Source organism: Dendrobates tinctorius, unplaced genomic scaffold, assembly GCF_039654945.1.
Source record: "Dendrobates tinctorius isolate UK_male_01 unplaced genomic scaffold, ASM3965494v1 ptg000470l, whole genome shotgun sequence".
In the NCBI taxonomy this organism is placed as follows: domain Eukaryota; kingdom Metazoa; phylum Chordata; class Amphibia; order Anura; family Dendrobatidae; genus Dendrobates; species Dendrobates tinctorius.
In genome coordinates, this window is record NW_027362132.1 from 497,778 (window position 1) to 520,000 (window position 22,223).

The 22,223-nt window shown below is 45.7% G+C and overlaps 1 protein-coding gene across 4 annotated transcripts in view; it reads right to left on the reverse strand.

Annotated features, from left to right (window-relative positions):
- LOC141077909 (uncharacterized) overlaps nt 1–22,223 on the reverse strand; it is a 66,660-nt gene that overhangs the window by 25,826 nt on the left and 18,611 nt on the right. Inside the window, exon 1 of one of the 4 annotated variants that reach the window (XM_073564683.1) lies at nt 14,254–14,371. The exons of 2 other annotated variants lie outside the window; for them this stretch is intronic. The gene's annotated coding sequence lies outside the window, so the exon portion shown is untranslated. Of the gene's footprint in view, nt 1–14,253; nt 14,372–22,223 lie in introns of those variants that run through there. One more of the 4 variants, XM_073564679.1, reaches the window with a different exon arrangement.

Here is a 22,223-nt window from a genome sequence, read left to right on the forward strand (position 1 = left end):
GGGGTCATCCTAGGACTTGTTATATATGGCACAGGGCCCACCTAGGTCCCTGATAAAATTTGGTCACCAAGGAGGATAGCAGGCCCAGGCTAAGCCACAGAAAACCAGAGAGGTTGGTAACTTAGCGGATGCAAACCCCTGATCCTGTCCACACAACTAGCAGTAGCCGTGGAGCATACCTACGATGATCCTAGACGCCTCGGCACAGCCGGAGAGCTAACTAAGCCTAACGCAAGAAAGGGGAAATCTAAACTGCCCCAGAGAAGACCTCAAAGGAATAGCTAGCCCCCAAACATATACTGTCGGTGAGACAAGATGAAAACACAAACGCAGGCAGAAAAATAGACTGAGCAAACGATGGGGCCCACACTGACCAGACAGGACAGGAAAGGAAAGACACTGTCTGCAATCACGCAAAAAACCCTGCAAAAATCCAACACGTCTGATGCACAAAAACACTGAAGTCGCACAACGTCGCCCCCACTAGATCAGCACTCTGGTATATTCTGAAAGCAAAGCAAAAAGAGACCAATATAAAAGGGGACAAAACAAACTGGCACGTGCAGTAACATATGGGCGGTGATACAGCCCCAGGCAGAGCTAGCTGACCCGCATAAAGCAGAGATAAACAAAACCAGATCAAATGCAAACAGAATAGCAAATGAACCACTTAGCTGAACATGCAGGGAAAGAGCAGGAGACATCAGACCTCAGGAGGCACAGGAAGAAAATCACCAGCAGGGATAGAGGGAGTCAGCTGTCTTAAATCCTAATCAGAAACCCCAGATCTCCAATCGTCTTCCTCATTATCAGGTGGCAAGCCTCTGTCAATCAGATCAGCTCCACTACCTCCAATAACCACCAGAGGGAGCCCAGAAAGAGAACTCTCAATCTGACCCGCTCCACTATCTTCAGTAATCACCAGAGAGAGAATTCACAACAGTACCCCCCCCTTGAGGAGGAGTCACCGAACCCTCAACCATGCCACCAGGCCGGTAAGGATGGGCCCGGTGAAAAGCACGAACCAATCTTTCGGCATGAATGTCAGAAGCAGAGACCCAAGAATTATCCTCCTGGCCCTTCCATTTGACCAGGTACTGGAGTCTCCGTCTAGCAAACGAGAATCCAATATTTTCTCTACCTCATACTCCAAATTACCTTTAACCAATACAGGGTCAGGAGGTGCCTCCATTGGAACTACTGGCTCTACAAACCTTTTCAACAAGGATTTATGGAACACGTTATGAATCTTAAACGTAACTGGAAGAGCCAAACGGGATTAAGGATTTCCAAAATCTTATAAGGTCCAATGAATCTTGATTTGAATTTTGGAGACGCAACCTTCATAGGAATATTCTTTGAAGACAACCAAACCATATCACCCACTTTAAACCTGGGACCAATGGTCCTATGCCGGTTGGAAAACTGTTGGCATTTTTCTTGAGAGTGGGACAACTTATCCACCACTTGGTCCAAAATCTGCTGCATTCTCTCTACCACAGAATCCACACTTGGCCGAAGATTCCACCTGCCCTGAAGAAAATCGAGGATGAAACCCAAAGTTACAGAAAAAGGGCGACATCAAAGTGGCAGAACTAGCCCTATTGTTTAGCGCAAATTTGGCCAAGGGCAAAACTGAGACCCAGTCATCCTGATCAGCAGATAGGAAACATCTCAAATAGGATTCTAAAGTCTGGTTTGTTCTCTCAGTTTGCCCATTGGTCTGAGGATAAAATGCAGAGGAGAAAGATAACTGAATTCCCAGTTTGGAACAAAAAGCTCTCCAAAATCTGGAAACAAACTGGACTCCTCTGTCCGACACAATGTTCTCAGAAATCCCGTGGAACCAAACCCACCTGTTGTAAAAACAAGGGCACCAACTCAGAAGAAGATGGCAACTTTGGGAGTGGTACAAGATGGACCATCTTAGAAAATCTATCACAGATGACCCAGATAACAGTCATTCTCTGAGAGACAGGAAGATTAGAAATAAAATCCATTGAGGTATGAGTCCATGGCCTCCTGGGCACCGGCAGGGGCATCAACAACCCACTAGAACGAGAACAGGGCTTGGACCGAGAACTAGTCCCACAGGACTGCACAAAAATTCCTGACATCACGAGATAAGGCAGGTCACCAAAAAGACCGACTCACCAAATCTCTGGTACCAAAAATACCTGGATGACCAGCCAATGCGGAGAAATGAATTTCAGACATTACGCTTTTCCTCCACAGGTCAGGAACATACAATTTCCCCATAGAGCAACGTTCAGGTTTGTCCTCCTGAAATTCCTCCAGGGCACGTCTCAAATCGGGTGAGATGGCGGAAAGAACTACACCCTCATTTAGAATGGTAGTAGGCTTGGTCACATCAAAAGAATCTGCAAAGAAACTCCTAGAAAGGTCGTCCGCCTTAACATTCATAGTGCCTGGAAGAAAAGAGACCACAAAATTAAACCGCGTGAAAAACAAGGCCCACCTAGCCTGTCTAGGATTCAAGTGTTTGGCTGATTCAAGATAAATCAAATTCTTGTGGTCAGTGAGGACCACAACTTGATGTCTCGCTCCCTCCACCCAATGTCTCCACTCTTGAAATGCCCATTTCATGGCCAACAATTCCCGATTCCCCACGTCATAGTTATGTTCAGATGGGGAGAATTTTTGAGAAAAGAAGGCACAGGGATTCATCTTAGAACTCACCGGATCTCTTTGGGACAAAACGGCTCCTGCACCAATCTCAGAAGCATCTACCTCCACCTGAAATGGGAGTGAGGCATCAGGTTGCCGTAGAACCGGAGCCGAAGTGAATCTCCGCTTAAGCTTCTGAAATGCCAAAACTGCCTCTGTAGACCAATTCACCACATCAGCGCCCTTTTTGGTCAAATCAGTCAGTGGTTTAACAATACCAGAAAAAATACTTATAAATTTACGGTAGAAATTAGCAAAACCCAAAAACTTCAGGAGAGTCTTCAAAGAAGTAGGCTGAACCCAATCATAAATGGCCTGTATCTTGGCCGGGTCCATTTCAATAGCCGACGGGTACAAAATGAATCCCAAAAATGAAATCCTCTGTACACCAAAGAGGCACTTCGATCCCTTAACATACAGAGAATTTTCCCTCAAAACCGGAACACCATCAGGTCATGTTCCACATGAGAATCCCAATCACTGGAAAAGATCAAAATATCATCCAGACAAATGATCAAAAACTTATCCACAAGGTCCCGGAATATATCCTTCATAAAAGACTGGAAGACAGAAGTGGCATTAGCCTAAAAGCATCACCAGGTACTCAAAATGTCCCTCCTGAGTATTAAATGCTGTCTTCCATTCATCCCCGTGTTTTATGCGAATAAGATTATACGCCCCCCTGAGGTCAAGCTTGGCAAACCAACAGGCACTTTAACTCTGGAAAATAAATCAGAAATCAGGGGTAACGGGTACTGATATTTAACAGTGATTTTGTTAAGGGAACGATAGTCCATACATGGCCTTAGTGAACCATCTTTCTTGGCCACAAAAAAAAGCCAGCACCTAAAGGTGAAGAGGATGGTCTAATATGACCATTCTCCAATGACTCCTTGATATAGGATCGCATAGCATCATGTTCGGGTACCGATAAGTTGAAAAGCCGACCTTTGGGAAATTTACGCCCGGGCATTAACTCAATTGCACAGTCATAACTCCTGTGAGGAGGCAAACACGCAGACTTACTCTCACTGAATACATCAGAAAAATCAGCCAAATAGGAATATCATGAGACTGGGGAGAGCTGGAGAAAACAGGAGTGTCACTAAGAACACATTGACAACCCCAACTCACCACAGACACAGATTTCCAATGTAAAACAGGATTATGAGTTTGCAACCAAGGGAAACCCAGAACAATAGTATCATGCAAATTGTGCAACACCAAAAATTTACAATTTTCTTGGTGGTCTGGGACGACTCACATTATCACCTGGGTCCAAAACTGGGGTTTATTCTCCGCCAAAGGAGTAGCATCAATACCCCTCAAAGGGATAGGAGTCCACAGGGGTATCATGGGAAAACCACAACGTTTAGCAAAGTCTAAATCCAGCAGATTCAAAGCTGCTCCTGAATCTACAAAAGCCTTAGCGGAAAATGTAGACAAGGAGCAGATCAGGGTAATCGCCAAAAGGAACTTAGGTTGTACACTGCCTACCACAAATGTGTGAGCAAAACGCTTTTCTCGTTTAGGGCAGACAGCAATAGTACGAGAGGCGTCCCCGCAGAAAAAACACAACTTATTACGCCTTCTAAACTCCTGACATTGCGCCCTAGACAAAACCCTATCACATTGCATGGGTTCAGAAGTTCGTTCGAAAGGCGGCAACGCCTCTCGTGTAGTTTTACGCTCACGTAAACGTCGATCAATTTGAATGGCCAATGACATGGAGTTAAGACCAGAGGGGACAGGAAATCCCACCATAACATATTTTATGGTTTCTGCCCAACCCTTCCGAAAGAGAGCCGCTAGGGCATCGTCATTCCATTTAGTAAGGACCGCCCACTTTCAGAATTTTTGACAATATAACTCTGCAGAATCCTGACCCTGGTTCAATGCCAATAAGGTTTTCTCAGCTTGATCAACAGCATTAGGTTCATCATACAACAACTCCAAGGCTTGAAAAAACGTATCCACATTAGCCAGAATAGGATCTCCAGGTGTCAGAGAAAAAGCCCAATCCTAGGGATCGCCGCGCAGCAGGGAGATGACAATTTTAACCTGCTGCACCGAGCTCCCCGAGGAGTTAGGCTTCAAGGCAAGAAATAATTTACAATTATTCTTAAAATTCAGAAATTTAGACCGATCCCCAGAAAACACATCAGGAGTAGGGATTTTTGGTTCAACAGCAGAAGTTTGAGCGAGATAGGCAGAAATTCCCCACACTTCAGCAGCGAGCTGCTCAACACGATAGGACAATTGCTTAGTCTCCATTTAGACAAAAAATATCCTCCTACGGCCCCAGAAAAAAAAGGAAAAAATATATGGAAAAAAAATTGACACTTAGAGTACCCTAGAGTCTACAGTTAGGCTGGTGATTCTGTTATGAATGGGTCACCGAGGAGGATAGCAGGCCCAGGCTAAGCCACAGAAAACCAGAGAGGTTGGTAACTAAGCGGATTGCAGACCCCTGATCCTATCCACACAACTAGCAGTAGCCATGGAGCATGCCTACGATGATCCTAGACGCCTCGGCACAGCCGGAGAGCTAACTAAGCCTAAAGAAAGAAAGGGGAAATCTAAACTGCCCTGGAGCAGACCCCAAAGGAATAGCTAGCCCCCAAACATATATTGTTGATGAAAACACAAACGCAGGCAGAAAAATAGACTGTGCAACGATGGGGCCCACTGTTATGAATGAGTCACCGAGGAGGAAGAAACAAAAAGCAAGCTAAGCCCAGAAAACCGGAGAGGTTGGTAACTAGCGGATTGCAGACCCCTGATCCTATCCACACAACTAGCAGTAGCCGTGGAGCGTGCCTACGGTGGTCCTAGACGCCTCATCATAGCCGGAGAACTAAATAAGCCTAAAGAAAGAAAGGGAAAATCTAAACTGCCCCAGAGCAGACCCCAAAGCAATAGACAGCCCCCAACATGTATTGACGGTGAAACAAGATGAAAGCACAAACATCAGGTGACAAGCCTCTGTCAATCAGATCAGCTCCACTACCTCCAGTAACCACCAGAGGGAGTCCAGAAAGAGAACTCGCAACCCCTTTGTCAATCTGACCAGCTCCACTATCTTCAGTAATCACCAGAGGGAAGCCAGAGAGAGAATTCACAACAGGTCCTCTTCCCTTTACCCATGCTCGTGTCCTATAGTGGATTCAATGAGAGAGGAATTTTGTGTTAAGTACCTCAATACATTTTTTGCAGCTAAAGAACAGGGGACTTTGGTACAAAATGTTTTTTTTTTTTCTCATTAATCTCTAATGTGCCTTAACCCCTTTCCTACATTAGATGTACTATTCCGTCCATCTGACCTGGGACCTACAGTAAGTCCCAAGGATGGAATAGTAAATCTAATGCGATCAGCAGCACTCACTGGGGGAGCGCCGCTTATGGCAGCCGGGTGTCAGCTGATTATCACAGCTGACACTCTGCACTGTGTCAGGGGTGGTCACGGACCGCCCCTGGCACATTAACCCCTGGCACACTGCGATTAAACATGATCGCAGTGTACTGGGACATTGGAGAGAAGCATGCAGGGAGAGGGTTCCATCCGTGCTTCCCTGATACCCCCGGAGCGATGCGATGTGCTGTGTCGCTCCGAGGGTCCTCCTCCCTGCAGGCCTCCAGATCCGATATGGCCGCGGGGGCCTGCAGGGAGGCGGCTTCCTCAGTGCCTGCAGAGTGCAGGCACGGAGGAAGCCAGCAGTGCCTGTCAGATTGCTGATCTGACAGTGCTGTGCAACCTGTCAGATCAGCGATCAGACACATGACAGTGATGTCCCCCCCTGGGACAATGTAATAAAGTAAAAAAAAAAAAAAAAAAGTGTAAAATTAATTTATAAAAAAAAAAATCCCTAATTCATTTTTTGGAAAAAAAAAGCAATAAAAATACACACATTTAGTATCGCTGCATCCGTAACGACCCGCCCTATAAAACTGTCCCACTAGTTAACAGGGTGGATTGATTTAAATCACGCCGATTTAAATCATGATTTAAATCACGATTTAAATCAAAAGATTTTTTTCTATTTAAATCGGATCGATTTAAATCATGATTTTAATCATGATTTAAATCACTGATTTAAATCAAAAGGTTTTTTTTTAATATAAATCACGATTAAAATGAGAAGTGAGAGCAGTGTGCATGTGCGCCCATAGTTACACGGACGAAACTAGGGGCAACGATCTAACGCCAGGGTGAGGGGGGGACCCCAAAGTAAGTAAAAATCTTTTTTGTTTTACTATATGGCAATAGGTAGGTGTTTAAAAGCAGCATGTCTTAATTGTATAAACTATTAATAGCCTCCACATTTTGTTCATACTGCCCCTTTAATTCCACACTTCTAGCTTGGTTTCAGTTTTGGTTTAGTTTCTTTTTCCCTGCATTCAGTTGACATGCCCAAACTTGTTGGATAGTCAGCAGTACTTGGCTCAGGCTGTAGTAACATCAGCAGTGCTTGGCTCAGGCTGTAGTAACAATCAAACTTCATAAGTGATCTGTGTGAGCCATGGCAGCAGGTCGTAAGAGAGACCCTATTTGGGTTCATTTTGTTGAGATGCCAGCAGCAGATCTTGGAAAGAAAGGTGCAAGAGCAAAGTGCAAATACTGTCAAAAGGATATCCAAGGACTTGTTTGCCGTTTGAAATCACATTATGAAAACTGCAACCAGAAGGGAAATGAAGATGTTGATAGTGATACAACTAATGTCAATGAACCCCCACAGCTTCTTATGCACCAGGAGCCTAGTACTAGTGGTAAGTCTGGCAATTAATTTACAACCTATTTTTTTAACAGACATTTTACTGGGATGGTTAAAGTCTATGAAAAGAAAAATTTCTAGCACTGGTAGTTCTGGAGTATAGAATTTAAATTTATGTTAAGGCAATATTTCACAGAAAATTAACGCTAAAGGACATGTGCACCTTTATTTTTTTAAGGTGCACATGTCCTCCCCCCGCAGCGCTCTTACCTCCGATCCCCGCAGCGCTGAGATCCGTGGCTTCGTTTTGACCGTCCGCCTCCCGTCCTCCGGTTGCGGCCTACTCGCAGTGATCCAGCGGCGTGACGTCAGCGGGCCGCACGCTCCATTGAAATGAATGGAGGCGCGCTCGCGGACGGGCAGAACAAAGCCACGGATCCCCGCAGCGCTGACATCGGAGGTAAGAGCTGCGGGGGGGAGGACATGTGCACACTGTGACTGGCTGCACCTTAAAAAATAAAGGTGCACATGTCCTTTAAGTAAAAATAAAGTGTGTATACGCTTATTTTTTTTTTATTGTAGGCTGCAATTCACTTTTGAAGTCTGCCAAATTGACCATTTTAAAAAAAAAACATTTTTAAAACTTTTGTGACATAATTTTTTTCAGTTGCTGAGGCTCTGATATTAGTTACCAGTATTACAGCAACCTCACCGGAAAACTTGAGTAGCATAACTTTTGAGACAGCCCTTATAGGACGAGGACCATTACATTGTTCAAAAAGTTTGTTTCAATATTTTCGTTATATTTCTTCAAATACGCAGTCGATTTATATTTTTAATTTCTGTGCTTTCAGGGTCAAATATGGCTTGTGCTGCACGTGACAATCAATATCTGGGTACAACTTCAACAAAGCAGCCCAAAAAAAAACTTTGCGTGCAAAGTGTAGAAAAATTCATCTTAAAGACTACGACGAGCCAGAAAGAACATTTTGATGAATTAATTGCTAAATTCATATTTGCAACCAATTCTTCTTTCCGACTAGTTGAGCACCCATTGTTTGTACAAATGATCGAAGGAATTAGACCAGGCTACAAACCACCAAGTAGATTTGATATCTCAGGAAAACATCTTCAGGCTGTATACGACATAGAAAGAGCGGCTTGTACAAAATATTTGAAAGACAAGGTTGTTAACATGAGCTTGGATGGTTGGAGCAACATCCACAACGACCCCATAATTTGCACTTGTGTCACAACAGAAGATGGTGAAACTTACCTTACAGACACAATCGACACATCTGGAAATTCACATACTGCTGAATATTTACTTGAAATTGCTAAGAACTCAATTCACCAATGCCAAGAACAGTTTGGATGTAAAGTAAGGAGCTTAGTTACTGATAATGCAAGCAATGTGGCAAAAATGCGAGCGGAACTGGCACAGGATGACACAAATGTCATTACATACGGTTGTTCTGCCCATTTGTTGCATCTTTTGGCAAAAGACCTGCATATTTTGGGTGTCAAGGAACATGTTGTAGAAATTGTTAAATATTTCCGCAATAATCATTTTGCACATGCAACCTACAAGGAAATGGGAGGACTGAAGTTGGTTCTACCACAAGATGTTAGATGGAATACCTTGGCTGACTGCTTGGATCTGTTTATTAACAACTGGTCAAAATTACTGTCCATTTGCGAAACACATCGGGATAAAATTGATGCTAATATACGAAGCAAAGTATTAAATCTTGGTGTGAAGAGAAATGCCGAGGACCTTTTGGAAAGGTTAAAGCCAATATCGATTGCGTTGGATAAAATGCAGAAAGATACTGCAACCATAGCTGATGCCACAGAAGTTTGGAAAGATTTAGAAGGTTCTCTAGATCTCTTGAACCTCTCAAACAATGTAAAGGTTGCAATACAGCACCGCAAGGACCAAGCATTAAAAGAAGAACACTATTTAGCCAATATCTTGCATCCCATCTACAGAGGGAAAAAATTATCTGAGGCGGAAATCAACTCTGCAATGGAGTGGCTCGCCAATACTAACCATGACATTGTGGCAACTGTGCTGAAATTGAAGTGTGAATCTGCACCATTTCAAAAATACATGTTTGCAGATAACGTCGTTAATGAACTAAAACCACTGGACTGGTGGAAGTCGCAATCACTTGTTCTTCCAGCAAAGATAATAAATCTAGCTACTCAGCTACTGACTGCATCGGCTTCATCCGCAGGAGTAGAGAGATTGTTTTCTTCATTTGGTTTTGTGCACACAACAGTCCGAAACAGCTTAGGAACTGCTAAAGCAGGACAACTGGTTTTCCTATTAAAAGTCCTAAATAAACAGTAGGCTTAAAGGACTGATGTATTCACTGAAGATGTTTGCTTACTTCAAACGTTAGAGATAGGCTATTGTTAAAAAGTACTTACTCTCTGTAGTTCAATTCTGAGTGTTTAATAGTGCAAATAAAAATTATTAGGTTTCATAATCAACTGTTTTAATATTTTTATTTGTGTAAAACAATTAGATTTGCAAAAAGACAAAGTTTTGCTTGTGTACAACTTGATTTAAAAATCTGATTTAAATCAAATGATTTAAATCAAAAAAATCTGATTTAAATCAAAAAAATCTGATTTTTTTAAAAAAATCAAGATTTTTATCCACCCTGGATGGCAGAAAGAACTACCCCCTCGCCTAAGATGGTAGCAGGCTTAGTCACAACAGGAGAATCAGCAAGGAAACTCCTAGAGAGGGCGTCTGCCTTGACATTCTTAGTGCCCGGAAGAAAAGAGACCACAAAATCAAAACGTGTGAAAAACAAGGCCCACCTAGCCTGTCTAGGGTTCAAGCACTTGGCCGATTCAAGATAAATCAAATTCTTGTGGTCGGTGAGGACCACAACTTGATGTCTAGCTCCCTCCAACCAATGTCTCCACTCTTCAAATGCCCATTTCATGGCCAACAATTCCCGATTCCCCACGACATAGTTACGTTCAGATGGGGAGAACTTTCGAGAAAAGAAGGCACAAGGATTAATTTTAGAAGTCACCGGATCTTTTTGGGACAAAACAGCTCCTGCACCAATCTCAGAAGCATCTACCTCCACCTAAAATGGAAGTGAGACATCAGGTTGCCGTAGAACCGGAGCAGAAGTGAATCTCCGCTTAAGCTCCTGAAATGCCGAGACAGCCTCTGGAGACCATTTCAGCACATCAGCGCCCTTCTTGGTCAGATCAGTCAGTGGTTTGACAATACCAGAAAAATTACCTATAAATTTACGATAAAAATTAGCAAACCCCAAAAACTTCTGGAGAGCCTTCAAAGAAGTGGGCTGAACCCAATCATAAATGGCCTGTAGCTTGGCCGGGTCCATTTCAATAGTCGACGAAGACAAAATAAATCCCAAAAATGAAATCCTCTGTACACCAAAGAGGCATTTCGATTCCTTAACATACAGGGAATTTTCCCTCAAAATCCGGAACACAGTCCGGACATGTTCCACATGAGAATCCCAATCACTGGAAAAGATCAAAATATCATCCAGATAGATGATCAAAAACTTATCCACAAAGTCCAGAAAAATATCATTCATAAAGGATTGGAAGACAGAAGGGGCATTAGTGAGCCCAAAAGGCAGCACCAGGTACTCAAAATGTCCCTCAGGAGTATTAAACGCTGTCTTCCATTCATCCCCGTGCTTGATGTGAACAAGATTATACGCCCTCCTGATGTCAAGCTTGGTAAACCAGCAGGCACTTTTAACTCTGGAAAATAAATCAGAAATCAGGGGTAACGGGTACTGATATTTAACTGTAACTTTGTTAAGGGAACGATAGTCAATACAAGGTCTTAATGAACCATCTTTCTTGGTAACAAAAAAACCCCAGCACCTAAGGGTGAAGAGGATGGTCTAATATGACCCTTCTCCAACGACTCCTTGATATAAGATCGCATAGCATCATGTTCGGGTACAGATAAGTTGAAAAGCCGACCCTTGGGAAAATTACACCCGAGCATCAACTCAATTGCACAGTCAGAACTCCTATGAGGAGGCAAAAATGCAGACTTACTCTCACTAAATACATCAGAAAAATCAGCCAAATAATCAGGAATATCATGAGACTGAGGAGAGGTGGAGAAAACATGAGTGTCACTAAGAACACACTGACAACGCCAACTCACCACAGACACAGATGTCCAATCCAAAACTGGATTATGAGTCTGCAACCAGGGAAAACCCAGAACAATAGTATCATGCAAATTGTGCAGCACCAAAAATTTACAATTTTCTTGGTGTTCTGGGGCGACCCGCATTATCACCTTGGTCCAAAACTGAGGTTTATTCTCCGCCAAAGGAGTAGCATCAATACCCCTCAAAGGAATAGGCGTCCGCAGAGGTATCATGGGAAAACCATAACGTTTAGCAAAGTCCAAATCCATCAGATTCAAAGCTGCTCCTGAATCTACAAAAGCCTTAGCGGAAAATGTGGATAAGGAGCAGATCAGAGTAGTTGCCAAAAGGAACTTAGGTTGTACACTGCCCACAGCAAATGTGTGTGCAAAATGTTTCTCTCGTTTAGGGCAGACAGAAATAGTATGAGAGGCATCTCCACAGAAAAAACACAGCTTATTACGCCTTCTAAACTCCTGATGTTGCGCCCTAGACAAAACCCTATCACATTGCACAGGTTCAGACGTTTGTTCAAAAGGCTGCAATGCCTCTCGTGTAGTTTTATGTTCACGTAAACGCCGATCAACTTGAATGGCCAATGACATAGAATCATCTAGACCAGAGGGAACAGGAAATCGCACCATAACATCTTTTACGGTTTCTGATAAACCCTTCCGAAAGAGAACTGCCAAGGCACCATCATTCCATGTAGTAAGGACCACCCACTTTTGGAATTTTTGACAGTATAACTCTGCAGAATCCTGACCTTGGTTCAATGCCAATAGGGTTTTCTCAGCTTGATGAATAGCATTAGGTTCATCATACAACAACCCCAAGGCTTGAAAAAATGCATCCACATTAGTCAGAATAGGATTTCCAGGTGTCAGAGAAAAAGCCCAATCCTGGGGATCACCGCACAGCAAGGAGATGACAATTTTAACCTGCTGCAAAGAGCTCCCCGATGAGTTAGGCTTCAAGGCAAGAAATAATTTACAATTATTCTTAAAATTCAAAAATATATACCGATCCCCAGAAAACACATCAGGAGTAGGGATTTTTGGTTCAACAGCATGTGATTGAGCGAGATAGGTGGAAATTCCCCGCACTTCAGCAGCGAGCTGCTCAACACGATCAGACAATTGCTTTATCTCCATTAAGGAAGAAATCCTCCCATGGCCCCAGAGAAAAAGAGGAAAAAATACATATAAAGAAAAAATTCTGACACTTTTTTTTTTTTCTACAATTCTTTCCTGCTTTTGAGTACCCTAGAATCTGCGGTTTAGGCTGGTGATTCTGTTAAGATTGGGTCACCGAGGAGGAAAACAAGCCCAGGCTAAGCCACAGAAAACCAGAGAGGTTGGTAACTAAGCAGATTGCAGACCCCTGATCCTACCCACACAACTAGCAGCAGCCGTGGAGCGTACCTACGATGATTCTAGATGCCTCGACACAGCCAGAGGACTAAATAAGCCTAAAGCAAGAAAAGGGGAAATGTAAACTGCCCCAGAGCAGACTCCAAAGGAATAGATAGCCCCCAAACATATATTGTCGGTGAGACAAGATGAAAACACAAGCACAGGCTGAGCAAACGATGGGGCCCACACTAACTAGAAAGGACAGGAAAGGAAAGATACTGTCTGCAATCATGCCAAAAAACCCTTCAAAAATGTCCAACACTTCAGATAGCAAAAAATACCCTGAAGTCACTAGACTTCTCCCACTATATCAGCACTCTGGCATATTCTGAAAACAGAGCAAAAAGAGGCCAATCTAATAAGGGACAAAAAGCAAACTGGCACAAACAGTAACATAAGAATGGAAATTCAGCACAGCCCCAGTCGGGGCTGACTGACCACACAAAACTGAATAGACAAAACCAAATCGATGTGAACAATAGCAAAGAACACTTAGCATGAGAATGCAGGGACTGAACTGGAAACTAAGACCTCAGGAGGCAGGAAAAATCACCAGCATGGAAAGAGGGAGTCGGCTGTCTTAAATCCAGTCAGAGACTCCAGATGTCTAATCGTCGTCCTCATTATCAGGCGCCAGGTCTCTGTTAATTAGATAAGCTTCATTACCTCCTGCAACCACCAGAGGGAGCCCAGAAAGAGAACTCATGACTCCTCTGTCAATACAACCAGCTCCACCACCCCCACCAGCAACCAGAGGCAGACCAGAAAGTGAATTCACAACACCGAGCCTTCCCTTATAATGGACTAAGGACTCATCCACGCAGATGTCCATTTTGGGCATGTACACTTCAGCAAATTTTTTGTTGAAGCGTTCGATGACCGGCCGAACTTTGAACACACGGTCAAAGTTGGGGTCATCTCGCGGGGGACACTGCATTATCAGTATAGTGAAACACAAGAGAACACAAAAAGACAAATTTGCAAAAATACTCTGCAGTAAAAAACATAACAGTGATCAGCAAGTGCTGTATAACAAATACAGGGTATTTAGTTGATACGTTTTTTGCAAAAAATGTATGCCAAGCCGCATACCGCTTCACCACGTCACAGTAACCCTTCATGAAGCAGTCCCTATTTAATGTATTTAAAACCTTATTATCAGTATAGTGCAGAAATTTGTGGATGGTCTCAAAACGCTTCCGGGCCATGACCATTCTGAACACTGAAGTGTTATATAAAATATCAACACTCTAATATTACCGAATTTCTGGCTTCTTCAGGATCCCCATGTGAAGGACCAGGCCCCAAATATGCATCATTTCAACTGCGTCTACAGGAGACACTAAATGTGATTCCTGATTCTGCCACAAAATCAGGAATCAGTGGCTCGTAATTTTTCGGGGGGGGCGAGGTCCATACGGGGTCCACAGTGGAGTGCGCTGGTTCATCTTCATCATCTGGAATGGTGGGCGCTGCCTTATCTTCTGTCCTGGGACATCTGCGTGGCGGTTCCGAGGACCTGAGGAGGAAGATGAAGAATCAGAAAAGTTTAGAAATGTGGGATCCTCTCCCTCGCTATCAGTGGCGGAGGCAAGAAAAACATATGCCTCCTCCAATGAATAGCACTGTTGGGACAAATGTGACAGGTGGGACATTTTTTTATGAGTATGGTGCTTGGGTGTACTTTATTTATAACTGTATGTGTATGTATGGGGGGATAGTGATTGGTGCAAACTATTCTGAAAAGAAAAAGCTAAAAGAAAAAAGCAAATAAGGAGAAAAAAATGCCTGTGAAAAGAAAAGTGTAAAACAGCAGGCCCTAGCTCTGATAAGTGAACTGTGTCACTTATCAAAGTTCGGTGGCTGCTGGATGTGCCCATGGAGGTCGCGAAAATAAAGTGTCTAAAACAGTAGGCATGTGCTCTGATAAGTGAACTGTTTCACTTATAGAAGTTCGGCAGCTGCCTTATGTGCGCACGGGGTGGCGCAAGGGGGGTGAAAAAAATGGAAAACGGCAGGAACGAGCTCTGATAAGTGAACTGCGTCACTAATCAAAGTTTGGCGGCTGCATGATATATGTACAGATTTGGCGCAAAGAGGGTTGAGAAAAAAGCGAGCACGAGTGTTGATTTGTGAACTACGTCACCAATCAACGCTCGGCAGCTGCTAAATGTGCGCACGGAGGTGGCGCAAAGGGGGTGGAGGGGGTAAAAAGAAGGGGATGGGGAATTGGGGTGGATGAAGAGAGATTGGGCAGGGGGCCGCTTCAGGGATCAACACTTAAGGTTGTAGTCTCTCTTCTTTCTTCTGTCTTCTTTCTTCAGCAGGAATTGTGGTGTCACAGGTTTCAGTGGCACAACAAGACCCAGCACAGGAGGGGCTCTGGCAGTGTAATTGATCTGCAGGAATCCTCAGCTAGTATGAGGACCTGCAGTGCGGTCACAGACAAGTCAGAGACAGGTCACAGAGCGGTCATACCGCTGCTGTGAGCTGTCATTGGAGGGGTCGATGATAAAATCAATCCCACCAATCAGTGCTGGTCCTGGTGATGCCGGTGTTTCTAGGCACCGGCCTAGGATCGGAGCTTACAGCTTCAATTCTAGGCCAGGTCTCCGGCAGGTCACCAGCAGGGCACAACGCGGTCACACGGCAGCTGTGCCCTGTGATTGGCACGATCGATTACATTGATCGTGCTAAGCTTCAGCTGCAGGCCATACCAGACCTTTCCTAGGCACTGGCCTAGGATTGGTGCTATTACAGCACTGATCCAGGCAGATACCGGCAGGGTACAGCGCGGTAACACCGCTACTGTGCCCTGCAATTGGTGCTATTGATTGTGCCAATCTAAGCAGTTTTGGCCAATGCCTGGCGTTGCCAGGCACCGGCCTGGGATCTAATACATCAGCACTCGATCCTAGCCTGGGACCTCACTGTTTCAGCCAATCTGATTGGGGGAAACAATGAGAAAGGCTGTGATTGGCTATTCAGAATTGAACCGCCAATCACAGTGATCGGGAGGCCGGATGGAGGAGGACGCAGCCCAGGATGCCGACACCATCTTCCTACAGGTAAGATGACGTCGGAATTTTAGTATCGCATTAAAGTGCATGATGTACTATTCTGTCCATGGGAATTAAGTCCCAGGTCATATAGACGGAATAGTACATCTGAGGTCAGAGAGAGGTTAAACAGCTCTGGTGAAATGAAAGATGCTTAGTGTTTGGTTGCTATGTGGAGTGGGCATGGATAGATATATATATATATATATATATATATATATATATATATATATATATATACACACACACTCACTGGCCACTTTATTAGGTACACCTGTCCAACTGTGTGTTAAGACTTAATTTCTAATCAGCCAATCACATGGCGGCAACTCAGTGCATTTAGGCATGTAGACATGGTCAAGACAATCTCCTGCAGTTCAAACCGAGCATCAGTATGGGGAAGAAAGGTGATTTGAGTGCCTTTGAACGTGGCATGATTGTTGGTGCCAGAAGGGCTGGTCTGAGTATTTCAGAAACTGCTGATCTACTGGGATTTTCACGCACAACCATCTCTAGGGTTTACAGAGAATGGTCCGAAAAAGAAAAAAAATCCAGTGAGCGGCAGTTCTGTGGCCGGAAATGCCTTGTTGATGCCAGAGGTCAGAGGAGAATGGGCATACTGGTTCGAGCTGATAGAAAGGCAACAGTGACTCAAATTGCCACCCGTTACAACCAAGGTAGGCAGAAGAGCATCTCTGAACGCACAGTGCGTCGAACTTTGAGGCAGATGGGCTACAGCAGCAGAAGACCACACTGGGTACCACTCCTCTCAGCTAAGAACAGGAAACTGAGGCTACAATTTGCACAAGCTCATCGAAATTGGACAGTAGAAGATTGGAAAAACGTTGCCTGGTCTGATGAGTCTCGATTTCTGCTGCGACATTCGGATGGTAGGGTCAGAATTTGGCGTAAACAACATGAAAGCATGGATCCATCCTGCCTTGTATCAACGGTTCAGGCTGGTGGTGGTGGTGTCATGGTGTGGGGAATTTTTTCTTGGCACTCTTTGGGCCCCTTGGTACCAATTGAGCATCGTTGCAACGCCACAGCCTACCTGAGTATTGTTGCTGACCATGTCCATCCCTTTATGACCACAATGTACCCAACATCTGATGGCTACTTTCAGCAGGATAATGCGCCATGTCATAAAGCTCGAATCATCTCAGATTGGTTTCTTGAACATGACAATGAGTTCACTGTACTCAAATGGCCTCCTCAGTCACCAGATCTCAATCCAATAGAGCATCTTTGGGATGTGGTGGAACGGGAGATTCGCATCAGGGATGTGCAGCCGACAAATCTGCGCCAACTGTGTGATGCCATCATGTCAATATGGTCCAAAATCTCTGAGGAATGCTTCCAGCACCTTGTTGAATCTCTGCCACGAAGAATTGAGGCAGTTCTGAAGGCAAAAGGGGGTCCAACCCCTTACTAGCATGGTGTACCTAATAAAGTGGCCAGTGAGTGTATATATATATATATATATATATATATATATATATATATATATATATATATATATATAGGTCTGTTGTCCCTGGAAGACAGCTCCTGCTGATGAACACTAATAATGGTCCCTCCTCTAGATACCATTGATAAGATACATGGTGCTTCACGTCCAGCAGTTATGGTGAATAGCATATATTATTATGGGCAGTTGTTCTTTGAGATCGGTAGATTTAACATATGTCAAACTAAAAAGCGGGTCTGTAATATCCAGAAGTTTCAAAGGTCCCGGTTACAATTGATAACTTCCTTGTCAATTCCTGAACCTTAATGGTGTGAAAATTATATTTCCTCCTTATTAAAACCAAGCCAGGTATATATTGAGCCTAATATGAAAAACATACCCCTTTTTCTTTCCGTCCCAATTTTTTCTTTTCTTTTTTCCATAAATTCCTTGATATTCGTGATTTCTAGTTTTTTAACAGGACTTTGGGGGCCGATATGTCCTGGAACCCATGTTTCTCTCTGTGGCCCTGTTACACTGTGGTTCTGGTCTCCTGTCAATACTGTTTGTGAGCAGAATGGATTCCCACAATATTGAACTATGTTCACTTTCTGAACTCAGTAGGAGCGGATTCCCAGCTCTAACGCAGAATTCGGCTCATTCTGGTGGATCAAGGAAATGCTGTAGATATAGTATATCTTGACTTCAGCAAAGCATTTGACAAAGTGTCTCATACAATCCTTATTGAAAAAATGACTAAGTATGGAATGGACAAGGCAACTGTTAGGTGGATTCATAACTGGCTTAGTGATCGGACCCAAAGAGTGGTCGTAAATGGCTGCACATCCAGTTGGAAGAATGTCTCAAGTGGGGTACCACAGGGCTCTGTCCTGGGCCCTGTATTGTTCAACATCTTTATCAACCATTTAGATGAAGGAATTGAGGGTAAACTGATTAAATTTGCTGATGACACAAAGCTAGGAGGGATAGCTAATACTAGAGAAGAGAGAGAGAGGATTCAAAAAGATTTAAATAAACTGGAGAAGTGGGCAGCAACTAACAGAATGGTTTTTAACAGGGAGAAATGCAAAGTACTACATCTGGGCAATAAAAATGAAAAAAGCATATATAGAATGGGAGGAATAGGGCTAAGTGACAGCACATGTGAAAAAGACTTGGGTATACTAATAGATCACAGACTGAATATGAGTCAACAGTGTGATGCAGCAGCAAAAAAGGCAAATGCAATTCTAGGATGTATTAACAGAAGCATACAGTCTAGATCACGTGAAGTCATTATTTCCCTCTACTCCTCTTTGGTCAGACCTCATCTGGAATATTGTGTCCAGTTTTGGGCACCACATTTTAAAAAAGACATCAACAAACTGGAGCAAGTTCAGAAAAGAGCGACCAGAATGGTGACCGGTCTGCAAACCCTGTCTTATGAGGAAAGGTTGCAGGATTTGGGAATGTTTAGTTTGCAAAAGAGAAGACTGAGAGGAGACTTAATAGCTGTCTACAAATATCTAAAGGGCTGTCACATTGTAGAAGGATCAACTTTATTCTCATTTGCACAAGGAAAGACTAGAAGCAATGGGATGAAACTGAATGGGAAGAGACACAGATTAGATATTAGAAAAAACTTTTTGACAGTTAGAGTGATCAATGAGTGGAACAGGCTGCCACGAGAAGTGGTGAGTTCTCCTTCAATGGAAGTCTTCAAACAGAGGCTGGACAGACATCTGACTGGGATGATTTAGCGAATCCTGCTTTGAGCAGGGGGTTGGACCAGATGGCCCAGGAGGTCCCTTCCAACTCTACGATTCTATGATTCTATATTGCTGTAAAGTCACCGATTTTGTGACGTTGCAGCGATATTGCTAGCGATATCCCTGCATGTGATACTTACCTCCGACCGGCTCCCCCGCTGGTTATCACTGATCGCGCGAGAAGCTCCTGGTCCATTCCTCGTCGGCCACTTCCTGCTGGGCTTCCTGTGGCGCCCAGGGCGGGAGGACGCAGGATCGCCGCGTCTGACAGGTAAGTAGCGATCCCCGTCCCCAGCAATGTCGCTGGTGAGATCTGCCTGTGTAGCAGCTCACTAGCGACCACCTAGCGATGCACCAGCGATCCTGACCGCGTCATATCGCTAGTCGGGATCGCTGGTGCATCGCTAGGTGTAACGGTACCCTAAGTGTTACAATGAGTCACTTCTAACTGGCTAGATAGAAAAGTTGCAGACTCTGTAATCTCAGGATAAATTACCGTATTTTTCGGACTATAAGATGCAACGGACCATAAGAACACCCCAATTTTCAGTAGGAAAATAGGGGGAAAAAAAATAATGTGTCAAATGGGGGTCCGTCTTACAGTCCGAATTCAGCTTACCTGGGAAGGGATCTGGCACAGGTGAAGTAGTCACAGGGGTCATTCAGTGGTCCAGGCTCGTGCGGTGGCGGCTCTGTGCTAGGGCAGGTTGGTTGTGCTGGGGCAGCTGCGCTGGGGGAGAGGCAGCTGCGCTGGGGGAGGGGCAGCTGCGCTGGGGCAGCTGCGCTGAGGCAGGGGCAGCAGCAGCGCTGGGGCAGGGGCAGCTGGGCAGGGGCAGCTGCGCTGGGGCAGGGGCAGCTGTGCTGGGGCAGGTGGGCTCTGTGGTGGTGGCAGCGGGCGGCGCTCTGCGGTGCGGAGGTGGCAGCGGGCTGTGCTCCGGTACAGGGACGGCGGCTCCGCCGCGATTTCTTCGCAGCCCGGAGGCCCCCGCACTTCCCTTGCTGGCCGCCGCCATGTTGCAGTGGCCTCCGGGAGCATGGACGCCGGAAAGAATCTGCCGCAGACCTCAAAATTTGAAATCTCATTTTCAAAAGTGAGAGCCGGCTAATGGTGCCAAAAATGAGAGCAATAGCTTTAACAACCGGTTCCACCGAACCGGGGAGAACCCGCTGAATCCCACCCCTGGCTGCGCCCCGAGGGCTCATAGTGCTGCGCTGTGTGGAGTGGGATTCGAACCCACGCCTCCACGTGGTGACTGCAGACGCTGAACACGCTCCCTGGTGCACAACAGCTTGCACCTCCAGGGACCAGTACTGCTGCTGTCAGGAGTGGGATTCGAACCCACGCCTCTACGGGAGACTGCCCCGAGGGCTCATAGTGCTGCGCTGTGTGGTGCGGGGTGGGCAGGGTCAGCGCTGCGCCCCCAGGGCTCATAGTGCTCCGCTGTGTGGTGCGGGGTGGGTGGGGTCAGCGCTGCGCCCCCAGGGCTTATAGCGCTGCGCTGTGTGGTGCGGCGTGGGCGGGGTCAGCGCTGCACCCCCAGGGCTCATAGTGCTCCGCTGTGTGGTGCGGGGTCATCTCCCATCTCCTCCCTGGCTCTGTGCTGCTGTGTAAGATCGCTTAGTGGTGGGGGAGGGGCGGCAGTGACTGGCCGGTGGGCAGGGTCACTGTGCTATGGGAACCAAGATCCGGCCTGCATAGAAGGTGGAAGAGGGAGGAGTCGTGTGACACGCCGAGCTGCCTGTGACTCATCCCCTGGCTCGGGGGGCGGAGTCAGCGCCGTGCAGCACACAAACAGTCTCTCCCTGGCTTGCAGTACAGTGAGGCTGGGGGATGGGCGGCCGGGCTGTGTGTCACGTGGCTCCGAGCCCACCCCCTGCTTTCTCGGTCTAACTGCAGCAACAATGACGTCACCTGAGCGCCAGATTTGAACCTTGGAGCTGCCGGCCGGTAACTGTATGCCTGTATGGGGTCAGCTGTGGGGGGAGGCAGGGGGTCAGAGTGTATGGGGTCAGCTGTGGGGGGCACTGCGGGTAGACAGGGGGTCCCTGCAGAGTGTATGGGGTCAGCTGTGGGGGGCACTACGGGGGAGACAGGGGGTCCCTGCAGAGTGTATGGGGTCAGCTGTGGGGGGCACTGCGTGGGAGACAGGGGGTCCCTGCAGAGTGTTTGGGGTCAGCTGTGGGGGGCACTGCGTGGGAGACAGGTGGTCCCTGCAGGGGGAGGTGAGGACAGTGTATGGGCACAGCTGTGGGGGGCATGGCGGGGTACAGGCGTTCCCTGTGGGGTAGGGGAGGGTTAGGGGGGCTGTGTTGTCACTCTGCTGTGAACACTAATTATGAATGCAATATTTCCCTTATTAATTATTGTTTTTTTATTTCTCTGTCTCTCAGTAGGTAACACTTGGGGCAGTCGCCCGCTCTCTGTGTGTCTGCTGGCAATATACGCTCGTAGAAAAAGGGGTTAATGTACCAGTACAATTCATAGGACTTAATTTTTATTCTATGTCAAAATTCAATAATTTCCTTTTCCCTTTTTTTTCCAATAGGTAACAAGGCATCGTGGACACTAAACTGGCTCAAGAACTGGCGGGACAAGGACACCAAGTTTGCGTAATGGACGACATCGCTATGGAGGAACACAGCTCTCCGGCCACCATCATCATGTGGAGCAGCTAAGCCTCTTCATCCTCGGTTTGGGTAAGTGACAATCCATGTATGTATGGTCTAAGGAGCGGTCATGGCACATGTACATACATGTATGTGTAAACATGTATATACAGTCAGCTGTCATGGCACTCGGGAAGTCACACCAGGGGGCTGTGTGGCCCTGTAGGCCTCTACACCACCACACAGCCTCCCGCAACCCGCTCTACAGCACCACACAGCCTCCCGCAGCCCCGTCTACACCACCACACTTCCTCCTCCAGCCTCTGTCTCCCCCCTCCAGTCCCT